General features: G+C 41.9%; 1 protein-coding gene across 9 annotated transcripts in view; it reads right to left on the reverse strand.

Moving 5' to 3' along the window:
- The window catches only part of rnf220a (ring finger protein 220a), a 294,921-nt gene extending 280,034 nt beyond the window's left edge, over window positions 1-14,887 (reverse strand). For 3 of the 9 annotated variants that reach the window (XM_079648065.1, XM_079648067.1, XM_079648062.1), the window contains exons 1-2: window positions 14,753-14,886; window positions 14,489-14,662 (exon numbers count right to left, since the gene is read on the reverse strand). The gene's annotated coding sequence lies outside the window, so the exon portion shown is untranslated. Of the gene's footprint in view, window positions 1-14,488 lie in introns of all 9 variants that reach the window. The other 6 variants (XM_079648072.1, XM_079648069.1, XM_079648068.1 and 3 more) reach the window with 5 other exon arrangements.
- Window positions 14,888-22,917: the final 8,030 nt, after the last annotated feature.

The raw sequence follows: 22,917 nt of genomic DNA on the forward strand, positions 1-22,917 counted from the left end.
TATCTATTTATCCACTAATTTGTAAGAAAAAAAAACTCCCCCTCCCTGTGTGGTGGCAATCAGGGGACAAGGTAATCTTCTGCACGTGCACGAGGCCCTGATGAAGAGCTATGTGGTGTCAGGCTATTGTGTGAGGGAGAGAAAGTGAAGTAAAGGAGCAAAAGAGGGAGAGAGTTTGTGCATGTGATATTCACAAAGTATCCATCTTATTGTATATAAAAAAGGGAAAAGCTGCCAAGCTGCTAAGGTAATAACACTTGTATCCAATGCAAATCAACTTGTTTTTCACAACCAAGAGTCCATTTCTTGAGAGAAGTAGTCTACCTTATTCCACAGCAGTGATACAACTTGTTTCAGCTGCCTTGGGGACAAGGGAATTAACATGCATTTGATTGAAATATGAACAAAAAAAAGAAATTACTTTGAGATCCTTTTGGTTTTGAATTGTCTTAAAACTTTCTGAGAAGAAGAAATTGTCGATTTGTTGTTTATGTACTTTTTAAATGTTTGAAAATGTGTGAATTAGTAAACTGTGTTTTTACTGGCATATTTTTAACTTTTGAGAGAGTATGGAAGCATTTCCCTGTTATTTACTGCGTGAGAGTGGGATTCCTCTTACTTTAGGGAAAACACAACAACAATCAAATCATTGTTTTCGTAAGATATAACTGCAGTTAATGTTGAGAATTTATGTTTTTAATTGAGCCTACAGTACATTAAATTACTAGACTCACCTTAAGCATTGTTCTTCTATGAAAAATATATATATATATAAACCGATTATGAAATGATAAGAAAAATGCATTTTAAGAAATGGCTGTTTAAATTGGACGCATCTTATATCCAACATGGCTCGGCCCTGTCTCATTGTGTCTAATCATTAATAACCATTTGGTTCAAATGGTAAATGGCAGATATAGAAGGGAAATGAGATGGCTCTGGCACTTGGCCTCTGATACACACACACACACACACACACACACACACACACACACACACACACACACACACACACACACACACACACACACACACACACACACACACACACACACACACACACACACACACACACACACACACACACACACACACACACACACACACACACACACACACACACATTCTGACTATCAGGGAGTGGAACGAAGCACAGATACTTAGGTGTGGGGGGGGTCATCATGTGCATCTCATCAAAGGTGGGGAAATGGACAGGCTGGGAGAAACGGGTCTAACGAGGGGTGATTCATGTATTTCTCATTAGCTTCTAAATATGTGCACAAATACATAAACAAACACACACTGACCAAAAGTGTAATTTATTGGTATGATTGATTTGAAAACATTCCCCTTATAATGGTTTTTACACTTATTGTAAGTCGCTTTGGACAAAAGCGTCAGCTACATGATATGTAATAATACACTAATGCAGAAACAGCTGTCATCCAAGTTTTAAACATGATACTGTATATAAAGTGTTTCAGTGTAGTTATGTTTAACAAAAAGGAAACAACTGGGAAATTCAAAAACTCCCATTTAAAACAAAAAGGTTCAAAAACAATAGTTCATCATGAGCTGATCAGATTTTGGCCACTTTATGATGGCCTAACGATGTTTTGGCTTCTGTAACCATTAGCCAATCATCAACCAAGGTAAGCCCCCCCCCCCCCCCCCTTATCACCTGAATCTCCTCCTAGAGCACCATTGTGTTCTTTTTAACCAAATCTCTCTCAGAGGGGCGTGGGGAGGGGCTCCTTATTTTCATCTAAAGTAACAGACAGAGAATCAGCACTTTTGAAACAGGGCTGAAACAGAGGGGATTATGCAGTCCATGACATTAAGGATTTGGGGAGATGGCCCTGTGGGCCATCTAAGCTAATTTACAGACGGCCCTGAGCCCAATAGAGATTGCCCTGAAAAATGCGCGCGGACGAAATGACGCACGAAGGGTTTGGGGGGCCTCCCCCTAGAACATTTAGATTTTTGCAGGTATTAGATGCTGTCTGGTGCATTCTCTAGACTGAATTATAAGATGAACCACCACAATATTATATTGTACAATTTCAATTTTATTCTTCATTTCACTTGTTTGTTTGTTCTTGTTTGTGTTTGTTCGCTTGCATACCCTGCATAGCTAGCCTATAATAAATACTTAAGTTGTTGGTCAAGACACTTTCCATCTGATGAAGGCAAATGCCTTCCCAGATGTAAAAAAGTAGAAAACATTACATTCAGTTATAACTGCCAAAACAAACATTATTTACGCTATTATGGCCCCTGTTAAAAATGTTTGTAATGTTATCTACTGTAAGTTGGTCGAACAAATGCCTCCTCATCCGGAAGCTGACTGAGCAGACCCGAGCAACAGTCGAGAGGAGCTGAGCGAATCCGCGAAGCACACAAAATGGTGACGTCAGAGTTCCCGTTAGCCGGCAAATCTAAATCTCTTCGGTCAAAATGTCCGGTCAAAATAATTTCCCTTTAGCGCAATACCGCTTCAGTTGCGCCACTTATGTGACAGACAAGAAGTTTGTGAAAGACAAGAGTAGTCCATTCTAATGTCTAACACTTAATGTGGAGAAAGAGATGCCTCGGGGTTCCGGTGGGCATGTAAACAAATGCATAATGCTTTGTGGCCTCACCCAGTTAGCGACACTTATTGTTTAGGTGTCTTTTAATAAGAAGGTAGTCCTATCATTAGCTAGAACTAGCTGCATCTGATCGATATGGACATAAACGCGAGTGAAGTCAAATCTGATGGGAGAGAGAGATCAGCTGCTGCTGACGAGTCGACACGCAGCTCTGCATGATCACATGCAGCGGTGAGCGGACAAAACACACGCTTCAGGTTAGAATATCACACGTAGCTATTTTAATATTACCTCTCAAACTACCGAAACTAGTTATAGATATGTTTAGTTTTACTCTCGGGTCACTCATTACTGGATCCGTGAGCTGCATGATACTGGCATAATAGATTGCCCGATCGGGCCACCAGCAGCTGAGGCTTCATTGCCCGAGCTAAATACTAGATGGCCCCGGGCCATCGGGCAGTCGTTAATGTCGAGCCCTGGATTATGGGATGCTGCAATGATCTGTTTGGTGTTTCAGCCAAACACTTCAGAGACATGTTTAGTATATATCTGAGACCTATAATATATTGATGAAAAACAGTATAATAGGGGACCTTTAAGATAAAAAGACATGAATTGATTTGATCAACTATGACTTCAGCAAACCTTTTGAAAGGTCTGCATTCTGGTATATTTTTCCTTTAACAATTTCTATATAAGTTTATATATGAGTAGCCATATGGGCACTATCTTTTTGTAGTTTGTAAGTCTTTTATTGATTTGTGCTTTCACTTAATGTTAATTTCACAATTTCTAAATGAATAACATTGGTTGGGGGGTTGATGCTCAACTTATTTCTGGTAGTTATGCCAATCCAGTTAGCATCACATTGTTATTGTATACTGGAGTAATCTCTGACTCTTTTCTATATTCAACCATTGAACTCTTTCCTCTAATTGTTTCCAGACCCTTCCCAAATGCTTCAGATGAATCATCTTTGCCATACTAAGGCTTAACTATTAGCCATGTGCAGCTTTTGAAAAAAAATGTTACTGGAACTCAAGAACAATGAATGTAATCCAGGTTTTTTCTAATCAACCCGTATCATTGTTCTGTCCAAAAAGGTTGCTCGTGTCCTTCCTCCACACAGCTGTGTCCTGGTAAGTGTGTGTCAGTAATCATCAGCTCTAAAACAAGCAAGATAATGTTGTTTTGCGTGTAGGGGAAGTTTGGTAGCGTGATACAGGCAGAGACGGTCACAGCTGTTTGTGATGTCTGGACAAAAACACTGCAGGAGGCACGACAAAGGAAGCACATGAGACACACAAAAACACACACACACACGGACAGAGAAAACTAGCAGGATGTCAACATGTTGTCATTAGTTGGCAACTCACAAGACACCATGAAAACAATATTAGATGTACAGTGTTAGAAGTTATAAACACAGTCTATCTTTCCATGTAGGACCATTTCAGTATATTTACACCATTAGAAACAGTGATGTAGATGAAATGGTTTCCTATGCAGATGTAGGAAATGATCATATTATTGCTTCCCAAAGTTATTTCCTACTTTGTCCTTTTTATAGAGTTTACTCGGCGGCAGAGATTCAAGGCAAGACAGGATGCAGCAAACTATGAAGTAAGCCATTTCAATGTGTAAGCTACAATGCTTCCACCAGCTTTCTGTTTGCACTGAAGGGAGTTCATACTCTGACCAAGCCATACAACACTATTCCAGAAGTACAGACAAAGGTAGTGGGAGCAGTACATGTGGCATAAGCTAACGTTCTGCTAACAATGAAATATCAACAATCTTTGTCCAGAATGGCAGAATCCACCTTTAAAAAGGAAACAATGGAACAACGACACCTTAGAGACTCTACCTGCTAATGTTGCAAAATAGCATTGAAATATTATACATCTCATGTGTATGAAAAGATTTGATTTGACCTTTTTCTGTTTGTTTGTTTTACTCTGACGTGTAGAGAGAAGCAGCTGAATGAATGGATAAAAGAGACTTGCTGCTTTGCGCATTAGATTGTAAACACTGACCTATGATTAGGATACAATGTGTAATAAAAGACCAGCTTTGCTCTGAAAATGCTGCCCTACACTGTTGGAATGGCCGGGCCGGCGCTCAGGAATCTATTAGCCCGTGTATAAATGGCTTGTTGCATTTACACACCGAGGCTCTGGAGCGCTGCCACTCGCTCTGTAATTAGTGCTGCTTTTCTGCCAAGGAACCGCTGGCTCACCCTGGCCATGCACTCCCTCACACAAACACTCACACTCAACAATTAGTGCCTTTTACCTGATAATGAAATTATGTAAATGTTGGAAGAGTCCAGGAGACGCTTGCTTATTCAATTCGAAACGGGTCCAGCCGCCATTACCATATTTTGAAACATCTGACTTAATTAGAAGGACGAGGAGGGTCCAGGACCCGGGGAGAGGGATGAGAGAGATGAGAGAGACAAAGACTTTTAACGGCATCCACTCGCCTCATAAAGAGGTTATTAAGAGTCGAGGCTGAAGATGGCCGCTAATGATGTGTTGGGGAAATTAGGCCGATCAAACATTAAAAGCCGGAGCCCCCTCCTGTGGGCAGAGAAGCGGCCAAATGGGTCAATTAGAGAGGTATTATTTCTCTCTTCCTCTCTCCCTGGCTCCCTCTCTCAAGAAAGGCAAAACAAGTGGAAGCTGATCTGCATAAAGTGTTTATCAAGACAGACATGTCCACTTAGGGGCGGACACGCTGAAATTCCTCACCCAGGCCATGCAAACGAGGGGGAGGGGGAGAAGTTGGGTATAAGCGCATATCTGCATGGGTGTGTGTTGTCTTAATTACCAGGATAATTGTGTTCGTATGTGTTCTTGAATGTGCTTGTGTATTTCCTGGCCTAAAAACACATTATATTGGCATTTTACTGTAAGCACTACTAAGTGTGTTGATATTATGTTGGCATGCAGCAGGATTTGAAGGTAAGGGCAGAGGAAGCAAGAAGAGGGGCTATTAGTGGTCCTCAATCAAAAAGTAATTCAGTATCCACCGCATTATGTCTCGGTCATAAATTAGAATAACCAAATTAACGTGCAAAGCACTTGAAATTGCCTAAAATAAAGTACTGGCATACATCATGAGAGGAGGAGGAGAATAATGTTCTTGGCAGAAAATCTACGCACTATAAATTGTCAGTTTATCCCTTTTCTTCTGTGTTTTTACTTTGCCTCTGAGTAGCATATTTTCAATTAACTGCTGCACCCTAAATGGAGTTCAATGTTGACTTTAAGGAAGGAATAAATCCTGCAACCCGGTGCTTTGTGATGGGCTAAATACACTTCAGCTTTACACTTAACTTCCGTTGCTCTGCATATCCTGGCTACTTTCCTCTCTTGTGTTTGAGAGTGTAGAGGATGAGGGAGGCATGCAGTGGAGAAGGCAGGAAAAAAAGCATCCCAGGAAGGAACTGTAATTCTTGCGAAGGGTTTGAAATAAATTAGCTCTTAGCCGTTCGGGGTTAGGCTAACACATTAGAATTTTCCATCTGCTTGCTCTAAATCACCTGAGTCCGCTCAGCGCAAAGGGCAGGCTGCTCATCTCTCAACTCGCAGGACAGATTGCATTACTGAGCAATATACCTTTATTTCCCCCATTTAATCCTCAGCGCAGGGCCGAGCAGTGCGCAGCTAGAGGTAATAAGACACAGAATCATGCATGTGCACAATTAAACATGGAGAAACACATACAGTAGCATGCAGAAATGCATGCTCTGCACACATGATAATACAAAGGCTTGTATACACAGGAATACACCCGCACACCACCATAAGGTGTCATTTTTAATCAGCTGATAACGTCTTTGTGTTTACCCACTGCTTTGTGTAACAGAAAGGTGTCAAAACAGGGTTACCGCATCTGAAACACTTAGCAAAAACCAACTAGACACCACACACACACACACGTCACTCTTTCTCTCCAAGTACCTAATGTCTTGCCGTCTCTCCCCGTGCATCAGTAATCAACCTTGATGCTCACTGCTGTTGTGGCCATTGATTTTTCTGTTCCACATGTGGGTGAAAATGGCACTTTAAGTTACCCTGAGTGTTAAATTAATAATGAAACCGCAAGAGTGCCCTCTCCTGACTTTCAATTAACACCACCAGGATTAGAGGGGATGGATGGAGGTAAGGCAGATAGAGAGAAAGGAGGGAGAAAGATGGGAGAGAGAGAGGACTATCCATGACACCCGCTCTCAAGGTTTGGGTTTCGATCGCTTTGGCATCCTCTCATTGTGTTGTTGTTGAAAACAGGAGTAACCCTCTAAGGCACATGGGTGAAGTTTTGAAGAAAGTGTTCAACACCTTTTGGAGAATACATTCAGAAACAAACACAGGGACAGGGAATTTGGAAATTGGAAGACTTTGGGGAAACAGTCACCATTTCCCAGAATAGACAGTTTTCACTTTGAGCAAACTTGCTACGTTTTTAAGAACCAAAGCCAGGAATCCCCCTGGCTTCTCTTGTCAGGCTGTCCTGTCAAAGAGACACGTGTCTACAGGAAGCCAGCGAACACACAGAAAAACAACACGCCAAGTCAGAGGACACAGGTGTCTACTGGCAGCTTGCCTACTTCACACAAACACACACATACAAACGCACACTGCCAGTTCATTCTGACCCTGCTTTCCCATCTCTCCGCCAAGGGAAACACCTGCCTGGTAAAAATCTATGTTAGGAAAGGAGGAACATGCAGGAGCCCATTGAGCCAATATTTTAGTGCCAGTGTGTGTTAGTGTGCTGCTGAGTGTGTGTACCATGTGTGTAACTATGTGTGTGTCCGTCCGTCTGTATTGTGGTGTAGGGATGACGGTTTTTGGTGGGCAGAAGTGGAAGATAGAAATAATGTACTGCTAGTGGAGCGTACCAAAGGTTTTAAAATGCTAGGTCATTTATTGGTTTTGCGACTCATTGCTGAACCACTATTTTGGCAAAAAACTAATACCATTGATATCAGGGGGCTAGTCACGCACTGAGACGGATAGCCATCCCAGCCAATCAGCAAGTATCCATGCCAAACTGGGGATCAGCCAATCAAGGCTAATGTCCATAACACCCTTTGTTTGTTTGTTTGTAAGACTGATCTCACATCAGTTCACTTTACATTGTGAACACAGCCTGAACTCCTCCCATAATGAAGTCACTACTTTCTTTCTGTCAGTGTCGGAGCTTGTTGTGCTGACCCGTATAAGCACAAAGAAAAGCCTTTTCTATTATTAGCTTCTCATTGTGATGATTTCTTTCCTGTTTTATTACTGGGAAATGAAAACCACTGGGTTTTGGAAAGCTGCTTGTAAAAAATGATTCCGAAATGTCTCTGGGAAATTGTGACTTTTAGTCTACACTATTTTCGGATATTTCATAGATCTTAAAATAAATCTTTATCTATCTCTATCTATGAAAATGATTTACCATTTCATACGTCAAAAGTCTTAATAAAATTGTATGTAGTATGATTATCAAAAGAAAAAGGTTTATTTAACTATATTTAAAATCTTTGTAGTGCTGTACCTCGCAGGACACAAAAGCTTTGTGTTTTGGTTTGCATGTCAGATGTATTAGCTTTATTAGTCACTTTAAACAGTTTAGTCTATCAAGGTGAAGGCAGGAAAACTGCTCCACAAGTGTCAACACACGTCATGTATTCAGGTGCTTCCTGTATTTCTTTTATTTTGGAAGTTTACCTGAGTATTATAGTGTTTTCAGGAAGTGCTGTGTTGGGATGACTCACTGTAATACTGCAGCTGTCGGAACAGACACACTGGAGCATGGTTTTCCACACACACACACACACACACACACACACACACACACACACACACACACACACACACACACACACACACACACACACACACACACACACACACACACACACACACACACACACACACACACACACACACACACACACACACACACACACACACACACACACACACACACACACACACACACACACACACACACACACACACAAGTTGGGACTCTGCTTTCACAACAGAGTGGGTTCTCTGTCTCCTTTACACACACAACCACACAAACAGTGCCAACTGCTGTTATCTTTCTCTTGATGTACTCCCATGCCCAGTGTGTTCAGATCATCCTGGCTAATAACTTCCTGTTTCCTGTTTCTGACTCGGCTTCTTCCTGCTCACTGAACCTCGTGGCTTCAGACACAAAAAAACACAATTGATATGTCACGCTCGATCCAACAATACACCCGGGCCCTTTCCCTCTTCATATCCGCACAGAACGCACACATCCTCATGTTGTTGTAATTGAATTATAGACAGACAAAGATCCTGAAAGTCCATTAAACTGAGGATGTTACATCTCATTGCTAATGGCCAGAAGCTAAGTGATGTTGTAGCTTGAAATCTTACAGTAAATCAATTATATTTTAGATATTGTGAAAGAAACAAGGACGCTTTTTAGTAAATCATACCTCAACTTCCATTTGACTCTTCACAGAACTGCCCAAGGAAACGTCCATCAAATGACATAACATGTAAACACATTATCTACTGTATCGTACTACTCTTCAATTCTAGATTTACGTTTCTGGTACATATTTGTTTGATCCCAACCAAACAGTGAATCATCATTGTTCTCCTGGTGTCATCTAGCTGCTTGATGCTGACAAAGACAAACCCAGAGCTCCACAGGATGTTTACGACACCTGTATCCTTCGCCTCGCCCATCAGCCGCTCTCTCCACTCGACTCCCTGCCACCTCAGCTTCCATCTCTTCGTCCCCTCACATTCTCCCTCAATTTCACTCCCCTTCTCTTGTCAATGGCCCATCCTCTTCCTCGATTCCTCCCTTTTTCCACCAACTGCTTGCCCTATTTTCCCAGCCCTGTTCGACCGTTATTCAGCTTGTTAACAGCTCACTACAGTCATAGGAAATAGCATGACGGTGAGCTAACGTCAGCTTCCTGTTTGACCAATTCAAACAATGTTTTGACGCTTGGTCAAGGTGAAACCCGTAAACAGGGGCAGACAGAGCGGAACACGAACATCAGGGTTAACTGGAGGTTGCGCTGTGCATTACAGAGGCTAAAAAGCACATCCCCTGTATTCATTGCAGACAGTAACGCGGGTTAGGTTGACGGCATTGAACTCCTATCATATCCTCAACCTGTTCCTGTGTTAGCCAATAAAGTACACGTCATTAAGCATTTTATAATGGAGGGATTTTTTGGCAACAAAAAAGGGAAAGAGTTGTCTTATTTTGCAGTGCCCTCATTAGAAACAAATGTCTCACCAGTCAGTGATGGTAGACATTTAATGACACAAAATAAAAGTGTGATTCAAGGTTTTAGTTACCGTTACTATCATCAGTGAGGTGGGAGGCATTGTGTTCCCTACATGTCCTCATGTGTGTCTGTGCGCTCCCACTGTGGCTGAGCTGGCTGCTCTCACACATCATTCACTAATGAGTGAGTGACATCTGCTGGGGGCCCGTGTGACAGAGCGCTGTCAACCTGCCTGACACTGAGACAACTCGTCTATTCATACGTCCGTCCATCCTGTCTCTGCACGTCCTACAGCCGCAGCACATCTCTCAGTTACATCAGAAAATGATTCCTCTAAAGGACTTAAAATATTATTTAACCCTAGTTCATTATCATTTCAGTAATAATTTAAAATGACATGAAAAAAATTGCCTGGAATATTAAAAATTCCTCAAATGCTAATCATGTTTAATTGGTTGGGCTGTAGGGGATTCAAATAGCTCATTACTGACAGCAGGTGTGAGCTATCTCCTTCACCCATCTCACTCATAAAGTCACAATGCTTCTGCTTGCATCAGCACTCACCCTCATAACAATTTGTGAGCAGTGGATTATGAGCTTCTTCACAACAGTAAGACTCCAACGTGTCTCCTGGCATCTAATATGTTCACTTTCTTCTCCTTTCACACTGATTGAAGGACGACGCCAAGTTGTGACTGTCAAATGGTACAAACTTTCACCAGTTTATCACAACATCCTGTGCTTTTTGAAGATACATGGTGTCTGAAGGACATTATCATTATCTTCACCTCCCAGCCACATCTTTCTGGTCAATGTAGTCAGCTCTGAGTAAACGACTGACACTGTGTAACTTATCTAAAACGTACTAGTAGAGATGTCCCGATCCGATCACGTGATCGGGGATCGGAGCCGATCACGTGATTTTCAAAAGATCGTAATCGGGAGAAAAAAATCGGGGATCGGGTTTTTTTTTTTTTTTTAAATGTTGTATTCAATGTTACAAAACAAAAATGACCATGTTCAAGTCTTAAAGTCATCCTGATGCCTTAGTTTTGGTTTCAAATTACACAACATCATGTATGTGTTGTCTTAAATCTGGCAACAGAGTGGGCAGGGCGCAGTGTCTAATTGTAGCAGTAAGCTAACGAGTACTGAAAGCTTTTTTTTGTTTTGATCCAATGCTGCTGTGAAAAAAATAAGCTATATCCATGTTGGATAGAACATCCAATTTAAATAAAAAAATTACCTTAAGGGACAACTTGAATGCTTTTTTTCTTTTTTTTTCTCTTAATGCATTGCATAAAGATCGGATCGGGAAAAATCGGTATCGGCAAATTGTCAAAATCAAATGATCGGAATCGGATCGGGAGCAAAAAAAGGTGATCGGGAGATCCCTACGTACTAGTAGTTGTTCTAAAGCACCTAAACTGGATCAAGACTGTTTTGCATTAAAGAACACAAAATTCAAGATAAAAAATGTTTAATTTTCTTTTTGTGGGCAACAATTGTCATTCTGTGGTCACATTGAAATCAGTGATTTTGAAGGCGAGTGATGTTATGCCGCTGCAACACCACAGCTATTATTTAAGCAAACCCCTGCCCTGCTTAGGTGTCCTTGAGCAAGACACTGAATCCTCACGCTCTATAGCTGCCGCTCTCTAGCTGACCCTGACCTCTGACCTCTGGACTCCCAAGAGATACGTTGACAATTTCTCCACAGGGATCAGTTATAAATCACAACATTATGAATTTCCTTGCTCACCACTCATTACTGTGATTGACACCTATAAAGCACACTCACTGGATTCATCTAAATCATCCGTTACATCTAAGACCACACAATTCACTAACATGAGACAGCGTTATGCAATATCGGCTGCCACTAATCTCATTCCATATTGAAGTTTTCACACCTCACTTGGCAGTGCTAAACGCTGCTCTGTATCATGATGGAGGGCAGTGAGGGGAATGAGAGGTGGAAAGACGGTGGAGGAGAGAGAGAGGACAGAGCATTTGAGAAGAGAGTCTTAGGTAAAGGACAAAAGAGTGGAGGTGAGGAAAGTTAGGAGGGAGAGAAAGAAAGAAAACTAAAAGGTTTAAAAGGGAAGGCTTTTGTTCTTACTGTTGAGCTGATCCTGATCCTACTGGGAAAAGATTGTGCCAACATTTTGGACCTTAAAAATTAACACATTTCAAACACAACAAAAAAAGGGAAGTCATTCATCCATTTAGTCTGCTTTTCTTTTATAATTGTGAACAAGATACAGAGCAGGTCTTTTTATAGTGTATGAGCATTTACTTTGTAATGTAGTGCTCAACCATAGACAAACTTGGTGAGACTGTTTCAAATGGACCTAGACCTAGTTTGCAATTAGATGCTGTTTTTGTTTTACTTACAGCCAAAATGTGCACCAATATATATAAGTTTATTGCAGATTTTCCAAAACAAAATTTGACAAATGGCACATGAAAATGTGTCAACACACAATAGTGTAATTTAAAGTGAATTATATCTTTGATTTAAAGATGAAGAGGATTCACTTTCACTGTGATGGGTAGTCTCAAGCAACTTTCAATTTGTTTACTATAGTTTCATACCCATTTGAAATGAAGGGAAAGGAGAAATGGCTAGAAAATCCAAATAATCTATCGTATGCTACAGAATATGTTCAATAATAATGTAAGCTGTGTGATTGTGAAGTTAACTGCATGAGAATATAAAGGTGTCATTTAGATTCCATTGGTTGTGAAAATCCACTCAGCACATCAACGCCACATTAACTTTTGGCTAGTTGGAAAAAAACAAAATTGCTGTTTATGTGCAACTGCTCAAAAGTTAGCCCAAGAGGAATAAATTCCTAAAATGCAAAACAGGGGAGAGACTGGCAAAGAAAATGAGGAGGCTGGAGGTGAGGTGATTGGGGAGGGCTTGTTTTTGCTTCCCTGGTCCTCCCTCCTGACATACACGCTGAACACAAATATCATTCATTAACAGTAATGTGCCATCTTAACGCTGATGGATTGGGCACAGGCCCACAGCCTCACACACACTCACTCACACACGGCTATAAAACACACAGAGACAATTTAAAGACGGACCTGCTGGGAAGCTGGGACGCCGACTATCAGTCTCAAACACACGCACGCAGATACGCGCATGCAAAAAGGCAGCAACACAGTCTCACACACACAAAAGCCTGGAGCTCAGGTGTCAGGCTAGCACACTGCAAATGAAGACATTTCCTACAGCTGGCAACCTTTGATGGCTCTATGATTCCTCTGCCGCTCACTAGCACTCCTCAGAGGGAATAAAGAGATGTGAGGAGGAGAGCAGAAAGAGTGACCAACATAAATACAGAGAAAAAGAGACATGGAGAGCCAAGAAAGCAGCAATGAAACATCCAGAGGTGTCTTTGTTTTGAATGTACTATCTTGGTGTTTTTACATGTAATAGTTGCATTGTTTTAAAAGCATTATCTCACGTGTCAGTTTGAGAAAAGACTGGGGTTTTAATATAGAAAAAAGTGGTTTAGATTGCACAAAGGAAATGTGCTATGTTGGACTTTAAAGGGACTGTGACAAATGCAAATGCTGAGCTGACTTTTCTCATATTTTAAGCACGTTGTGGTGTGTTCTTTAAACTGTGAACATTTTCCATACATTTGATTTGTTTAAGTTATCATATATTGCCCAGCTAACAATAATGTAATATATTGAATTGAACATCTGTACCATGATGCATATCGTAGGCCCATTCTTTCCAATTCACAGACCAAATACTTCCTGGCCAGATTAAACTACTAAAAATCAGGCAAAAGACAGGAAGAGTGCATTTTACCTACTCGCTTAAATCTTAATGACATTTTTCAATTTTGAAACTGTTTTTTGTGCTGTTGTAAATGCCAGAATATTAATATTAAAATCACAATGTCTTACCAATTACAAAAATACTATCACACAAAACCATGCACAACAGTATTTTGTCTTGAAAAAACTCAAAACCCATGTAGTATGAATATTTGTGTCAATAGGTTTCACACGTTAATAGGTTATGTTTGCATTCACAGTATACAACAAATACGGAAGAAAGTGTCATAGGAGACGCATATAAAAAAGATATGAAGTCCACATTTGAATGTTTGGATTAGACAATAAAAGTATTGTATTATTGTCTTAAGTGTGATGGAGATGGTATTACTACAAGTAATATTGTTTTTATCACAGGAGGAAATTAAGAGGCATGTTCAAATAGCATATATCATTCAGATACATGACTTTACACATGTCTCTTATTTCAAAAAGCAGAAAAAGACTATAGCAAACAACCCAGCACTTGGTTAGCAAGACAGAAAGCCACCCCCAAAAGCAACAGAACTCTTCACATTCTGCAACCTACCATTAAAAAGACACTTTATTTTCCGGGAAAACGTATCATTAAATTGTAGGTAACTACATTGGAGAATTCTTATTTTGGGAACAGGCCCTGCATATTGCTTAATGTTTGTACGCTGTGTAAACCCTAAGCAATACACCTATGTCTGCTATGCTAGAAGAGAGGAAGAGGAGTGTTGTGTTGTGTTTATTCACTTACCGTGTCTTTGACGTCCATAGCATGGTCCATAGTAGTTCATGGTGTCAAGTCTTTCAGGAACCACGTCATGTCATTTCCCACGTCATTTCTGCACGTGTGTCCTCACTTCGTCCCCTATGGTCGTCCCTCGTAGTTAGCATATTTTTGCTAAGTAAAGTTCCACCTTTCATTAGTCTAGTAAAAACCGATAAAAACATATAATTATTAACTCTGGGAAACGTGCTAGCTGTTTCCCGGCTGTTTTAGTGGAAACACGTTTCTTACTTCGGTTTAATTGTTGGTAAAAACAAGTCCTTTCACCAAGATTGACAGCTAGACATTTACAATTCCACAGCTGCGTAAAATATCTAATTATGGGCAGCCTACTTCCCCTGCATTGTTACAGTAAACTGCACGTGAGTACATCGGTAGCAGTGCAATCCCGCCGCTCACCACTCAAAGCGGGAGCGCTGTTTCACCAGGTTCATTTAAAGAAATGAAGAAGACAAAGGCAAATGTTTGGGATTTTAGTAGCTGGTTTAACCATAGATATATAGATATATATATTGTTTATATCTATGGGTTTAACCATGGATGTATAACAACCCAGTGTCATGGCATTTCGTCTTCACCAACACGATTTGTAATCTATTGATTCGTGTTCACCAACACGATTTTCCCCTTTTTTTCGTATCAAAGCCACAATTATTGCTTTTATTTTAAATCGTATAATTTCTGACTTTTGTTGCCGTCTGTGAGGAAAATAAATGCCTCAGGATACTGAAATCTGTATTTTTTAAATCTTTTTTTCCTTCTAATTTGTTATTCTTTTCAAAATAACACACTGTTATTTACTCAACAATAACACATAATTATCCTATTTTTTGACGTCCGTCAAGAACTGAATTTCAAAATCAAAATAACCGGAAATTAATTTAATTTTAATTTAATTCAGAAGGAGTTTCTATTTTAATAGCAATAACTTATTTCGCAATACTTCTTGCTTGCCGTGTCTGAAACCAAACAAATATTGAAGCCTCCTGTCAACCATGGCCCTTATTGAAAGTATTAAATTCCCTTGTTTTAGCATTGTATATATTTTGGATTTGAACCCTGTTCAAACCCTTTTGTTATTATTATCTTACAGTACACTTTTACTTGCCCCCTTCCCACTTGGTATTGCAACTGCACACAAATGTTCCTCAGGATAAATAAAGGTCTTTAATAGATACAAAGCTGTATTGCCAATGCAAAGGATCTGCAATCATACAACTGTTTTGAGTCATAATCCAATTACGTTTACTTTGGCAAGTCGTACACGTAGGACCCTCTCCGTAAATGCAATGTAAGATCTCTCCAAGAAATATAAACCGGTAATGCTGTTAATGGCAATTTTTTTAGCAATAATATTACGTATTACGGCCATTAAAACCCTTTAAAACGCTTGGTAATTAGCAACTTGACAATGACATATTGCTACGTATATACTTGAAATATTGTATGCTATATAGTCTGTAAATTATCTGTCTTATCAGTCTTGAGTAACAGCAAAATAAATAAAGTAATGAATAAATAAATTACCATTTGCCTAGCTTGGCCAGGGATATGCTAATATGGTTACTGGTCAGTTATTCCACTTTTCCTAATACATTTTCTCAATTTGATCCCTGGTCCAACATCCAATCACCTGCTAGCTATTCAGATGATAATATTAAGAGATGAGGGAGAGAGAGAGAGAGAGAGAGAGAGAGAGAGAGAGAGAGAGAGAGAGAGAGAGGAAGGGAGAGAGAGATTCAAATGATGATATTAGAGGAGAGGGATGCTTAGAGAGATGGCTGCTGTCACCGTTATGCGTCTACGACACCTCAATGTGCAATAGTCATTTGTGCGCGTGGTCGCATGTGTGTGTGTGTGGTAATATGAGAATTGATACTAAGGGCTGACCTCCTCTGCCCCTCTCATTTCCATTCAGCCATTTTACTTCTTTTCAGAGTCGGAGGAGCCATTGTGGCTCAACCAGGGAGCAGTTTGTCCTCATTAGAACTGTTCTGAATGAAACCAGAGAACAAAGCACTGTGGGTATACATTTGAATGCCTTATAACAGCTGAGAAGAGAACAGAGCAAAAGAAAAGGGATTTGTTTAGTCATTTATCATTTGGTTGTTAATTAGTGTTTACGCTTTTTAATACACATGCCATATGCGCAAATGGAAAATTAACAAGGGTTTGATTTACGATGAGAGGATAAGGATGCCAATAAAGAAATAATTTGACTAGTTTCTTTGCGGTTCTTACTTTGTAAAGTACTAAGGATGTGACACAAGCATCTGTAAATATGTATGGGACCAGTATACCTGATGATATGCGAGCTACAAAGAGCATTATCATACGGAGCAAAATGTCTTGATATATAAGTCCATGCTGCCATGCCGGCGTTATGGTTATGGATTGGGCACATTCCATAAGTGCGGGATCGTGCTGTGAGCGAGGCAGAGATGTATCGGCCATATAAAAACTGAATCTTTGATGTAGTTTATCATTTATTCAGCCAGCTTCTTCATGCCTTTAACATCTACCACATATGCAGGACCCTATTTTCCAGGCAAAATCATTCAAAAGCCACACTTCCTTTTTGGTATCATTGTGTACCATCTCCCTTTCTCTTATCTCCTTTTTCCATATCAGTTTGTTTTTTATTCATCTTTGTTTTATTCAATACAATTTTACTTCACTTTGTCCATCAAAATCTTTACTGTCCTCACACTCCTTTGTCTCTCTGCCTTTTCCAAGCTGTTTCATGTACAGACAGGTAACAATCAGGCTTTTACTGGAAGCAGTCATGGAGAATGGGGACCGTATCCTCAATACACCTGTCAAAGGTTATTTTACGGTGTTGGAGACAAAAACAAACCCATACACACTCACAGCATAGATTCACAGTTGCACGGTGGAGTGGAGAACGGTCATTGACAAATGGGGACAGATTGATCCAGTGAAACTCCAGTCGGTGTCACCTGGAAACATGTGTGAAGTGGAATCAGTGTGTTATATCTTACACAGGCTCTGCCCTCTGGACTCTATGGGTACTACCTCTTAACCATACTATGCGAGCATTCACCTACTGGGATATCTATAAACGTAGCCGGCCCGTCGGGGCGGGCCTACCTGAATGTGTGGGCAAGCCCACCGTATATAAGGCGGCCACGCCTCCTGTCATCCTTTTCTCTTCAGCGAGCGAGCAACAACCTTCCAGGGGGTTAGCCTACGAGTACAACAGACTACCATTTGGCTACTCCCTATCCCCACACACGTTCAGCAAATTCGGGTCACAGCGTTTCAGCCGCTTCGCGACCATGGCATGAGGGTTTTGTAATACGACCTCATAGTCATGGCCAGGTCCAGGGAAGAGGCAAACACAGCCCAATTGATCCAAGTGGATTGTGGTCAATTGGAAGAAGAGCATTCCCATACCTCACCAGCAGGTGGGGTATCTGGGAATTTTTGCAACGGTGACAGCTTTGACCATCATGCAGACTCTGGGTCTCATGGCGGCTGCTCACCTCGTGGTACCGCTGGGTTTACTTACTCGCCTGTAGAGGTGGTTTTCCGGCATTCGTTTAGATCCCAAGAGGCACAAACTATGTCTGGTGACCATCCACCCCGCCCCCCCCCCCCCCCCCCCCCCCCCCCCCCCCCCCCCCCCTCAGTGGAGGGCAACCTCCGATACTGGTGGTCCCCAAAGCATCTGCGGAGGGGAACTCCGCTGGGCGGGTGACCTCCTACGTCACGCTGTTCAAGATGCATCCGTTACAGGATGGAGGGGACCTGCCTAGAGAGGGCTATAGGTGGTGGCTGGCCTCTGACAGAAACTCGGCACATCAACCTTCTAGAGCTACGGGCAGTAGTACTGCTCTACAGCACTGCAAACCCTTACTACAGAGCAAACATGTGCTGGTGAGGAGCGACAAACGCACCACAGTGGCTTACATCAACAGGCAGGACGGAGTCAGATCCGCCGCCTTGTTTAGCACAGCGGAGAACCTGTGGTTGTGGGCCTCAGAGAATGTTTTTATCTCTGAAGGCCCCCCACATTCCGGGACTGGAGAACAGGGCGGACAGCCTCATGTCAAGAGGCGGGCCCCTGCCAGACGAATGGTGGTTCTCCCCGGCTCGGCCGGACAATCCACCCTTGGGGGTGGACACGTTTGCACACGAGCATGGCCAAGATAGCTGCTCTACTTCTTTCCACTGCTGCGTCTCATTCTCCCCCTCCTGGAGAGGGTGAGTCGAGAACATCTGTCAGTCATCCTAGCGGCCCCCAGGTCGCCGCTTGGCGCCGTAGTACGCAGAGGTGACACAGATGATGGTGGGCCAGGTCTGGACGGTTCCTCAGGTCTGGGGGGCGTTGTCTCAGGAAGCAGGTGCAATAGGGGCGTTTACCCACTCTGGGCCAATCTCTCCAGGCTTGGCTCCTGAGAGGGACAGGCTGAGACGGGAGGGACTGTCTGACAAAGTTATTCAGACTATCCAGGCAGCAGGAGCAGGATCCACCACAGTCTGTTACAGGACAAAGTGGTTGGGATCCCAGCGGTGGTGTGAAGAAAGGAGTCTAGAGCCTCTATCATGTACATTGGGCTCTATTCTGTCCTATTTACAGATACTGGTGGACAGGGGGCTGGCTCATTCCACAATTAAAGTGTATCCAGCAGCCATTTCGTCCTGCCATGAGAGATTTGACGGCAGGTCAGCCTTCAGTCAGCCACTTATGACGCGGTTTTTGCAGGGGTCAGGAGACCCATTGGTGCATGCCTCCTCCCCACAATGGGATCTGCCGTTGGTGCTCGAGGCTCTGGTCACAGAACCATTTGAGCCTCTGGAGCTCTCCTCCCTGAAAGCACTGTCATTGAAAACAGCTTTGCTGCTTGCCCTGACTTCAGCCAGGGGAGTGTCCGAGCTGGCCGCTCTGTCGGTGCACCCGAGTTGCCTTTTGATCCGGGGTGACCGTAGCGGGGCGACACTCAGACCGAACCCCTCCTTTGTTCCCAAGAACTCCAAGGAGTTGTTCAGGTCGAGGGCTATACAGTTAAACTGCTTTATTCTTCCACCCCGCAGGTCATTATTGGCCGATATTCACTCTTAATAGTTTGATCGGTGCTCTCTATAAAGGCCGATCAGGAGAGCTGGATCTGATCGATATGGACATAAACGCGAGTGAAGTGTACCGGATGAGAGAGAGAGATCAGATCAGCTGCTGACGCAGCTCTGCATGATCACCTGAAGCCTCGCCCTCTGTTTAGCGAGCTGCATGAGAAACTGACGGGCTGTCAGGAGAGAGGGAGAGGAGAAAAGAGAGGATCCGTTTCTCCCGTGTTATTATTCAAAGTTGATGTAAACATTTGAATAATGTACTTCATTTACTACAAGTAGTTTGTTTGAATGTAATAATGATGTTGTTTGTGGAATAATTTATTGAAAAATGAATCTGAATTTTTCGATCTGTCACGATTTTAAACTGAAGCAGTATAAAAATTACCCCATTAACTGAGTTTTAAACATCACCATATCCTGTTATAGTCCGGTAATTACCTGCTAACGGAAACTCTGCAACACAATTCTTCTTCTTCTTATTATTATTGAAACATGACCGGTAAGTATCAAATTTGTCCGGTAAAATAAATTCTGTCCGGACATTTGACCAGCGAGAAAGATCCTAGCGGAAACCCTGGGCTGGAGGACTCTCCACTATCGTCCATGCACACTCTACACAAGGCGTGTGTGAGTGTGGGGGACATGGTGCAATTACGTTCTCCCCATGCTCCTTAGGGACCCGGGAAACATGGTGCCTATGTGCAGGCGGGGAGAGCCTTCCTCACTATTTTCCATGCACACTCTTCACGAGGTAAACGTGTCTGAGTGTGCTCTACCAGCCAAGTAAATTGTGGCCCCGACTTCTCCACGGTAACAGCCGGAGGAGAAGAAGTTACGGTGCAGTGGCTGTTAACCAAAAGCCGGTCAGGGGCAGTGTGATGGGTCGATGTTGTTGGACGACAGGGCGTTTATGCATCAGGGCTCCACCCACTGTACCTATAGAGTCCAGTAGAGGGCAGAGCCTGTGTAAGATATAACGGGGGGTTACGTATTGTAACCCTAGTTATATAAGCACAGGCGGAGCCCTCTACTTAGGGCCCTGTCTGTCCTATGCCGCTCGCTGAAGAGGGTGTAGGATGACAGTCAGGAGGTGTGGCCGCCTTATATATGGTGGGCCTGCACACGCATTCAGGTAGGCCCGCCCGAGGGGCCGGCTACGTTTATAGATATCTCAGTAGGTGAATGCTCGCATAGTATGGTTAAGAGGTAGTACCCATAGAGTCCAGTAGAGGGCTCCGCCTGTGCTTATATAACTAGGGTTACAATACGTAACCCCCCGTTTTGGTGTGTATGTGTGTGGGAAAAAGATTGTTGTTTCCTCTACTGTTTCTCTGTTGTGCTACCAGGTGAAAGCAAAGACCTACAAACAAAAAAAAGAACATATTATAAAGGAAACAGAACATTAAAAACCAATGGGTTTATGAGGTAAATAGTTAAACACAATACGATTTTAAGATTTGTGTCGTAGATGAAATTGCTGTAAAGTCAATACAAGGATTTGTAACCATTATGTATCGTGTTGGTTACTTTTATTTTGAAAGGCATTTGGAGGCTTTTGATGCCTGAAAAACAGTAAGCAAGTGTCGTAAAGAGATATTTAGAATCAGTTAGATATCAGCATTTTATTTTCGGACAAATCGGTTAAGTCTGAATGAATGTAATTCTAAGAAACAGCTCATTTGCTTCGAACCTTAACCTGAAAACAAACCTTAAAAGTAGAAACCCACTTCCATCCACTATAAGAAGGAAACTCACTCACAAGGGTTAAAAGTGTAGGACAAAACACAAATAACACCCACTTATTTTGTGCCCAAAGTAAAAACAATTCTTACCACTTATTAGTGAATAAGGCACATTATCTTCTTACCAGGTATATACCTCATTTAACCTTTTCTTTCGTACTAATGTCAGTTACAAAACTGTCAAAAGGTGAGCCTGCACTGAAAATAAGTAATTGAAAGCAGTGATATGGTGTCCTCCTGTTCACCACAATAAAGTCTTCCTGTTTTGTCCTGGTTTAACCTCCCTCCAGGCTAAACACTCACATCCCTGCATTTAAATTTATGAAAATCATCTCTGTAATATTCAGCCATTGTCTGCCTGCCTGCGATATATATTTATATATAACAACCTTATTAAATCAGTTCAAAGTAGGACGATCCCATGATTGCATTGAAGTGTGTGGGGGGGGGGGGGGGGGGGATGGGAGGACAAAAAAGAGGAGAAAGGGGGAGAGGGAAGAAAAATCAATGCCACTCGGTAATTGCATATTACAGCGTTATTTTGTGCATTGATATTGATAATACGTATGTTTACATTTGCCGTGATTAAAATCAATGCTGTAAAGTGAGTTATGACAGCGCGGCCTGATGGGACGGCTTTATGGCTGAGAGGGACTAATGAGGTGGTTGATGGGGAGGAAGGATTGCCTCCATTCATCTTTCCACTGAATACTTCCTGCGAGGGACTGAGGGACCGAATCTTACTGACTGTCATCTGTAACATGCTATGCAGGACTCGTTTTTAATTTTGCAATTTTTTTACAAAACATTTAAGAGATTCTGTCACTGGTGTGGCAATTTTGGCAACTCAGTATATCTTGTCGTGAGAGGTCTTTCAAATGTAATGCTCTAAAGAAACATGTGATTTAAAAACTGAAGAAGACAACGGAAAAAGTTATTAAAACTCATTATTAATGCAATTATGATTGTCCTATACTATGGTACTATACTAATACATGCAAGAGTGACGGCGTTCCCTCCTAATCTGTTCTTTCGGTTTTGTGATAGCAAATCCTACCATGCTAATAATCTAATCTAACAGTCGTGTTCCGTCGGGACGTGTTCTTTGGTGTCAATTTGGTGTGTAGGCCCCTTTAAATGGTAAACATGGTCCACATTGCACATTCTAGCTAAACTTCCTCATGTAAGCATTGTTGTTTGCGAGGTTGTTAGCTTGTTAGAATGCTGCAGGGTTGCAAATATTTCGGTTTGCCAACCCGGATGTTAGCATTGCACTGGTTCCCTAGACGCCAGTAGAATATTTGCATTGGATTTTAGATTATAGAAGCGTAAATATAATCTGCAGTTTAGTAATGTCATTAACCCCTTGCTACGACAGCTTTATTCAAGACACATCAAAAGCTTAAAAGTGTAGGGTATTAACTGCTGTTTTTTCATGTCGTAACACAAAACTTTGACATCTCTTAATCTTGTGGTAACAGCAGTCTAGTACAGTAAGTGGAGGAAACCAGAAGTGCAAAAATAACAATTTCTGGTTTTTAAAACTAATTCCTGCACTTT

This window comes from Notothenia rossii (genome assembly GCF_949606895.1).
Source record: "Notothenia rossii genome assembly, chromosome: 9".
NCBI classification, from domain to species: domain Eukaryota; kingdom Metazoa; phylum Chordata; class Actinopteri; order Perciformes; family Nototheniidae; genus Notothenia; species Notothenia rossii.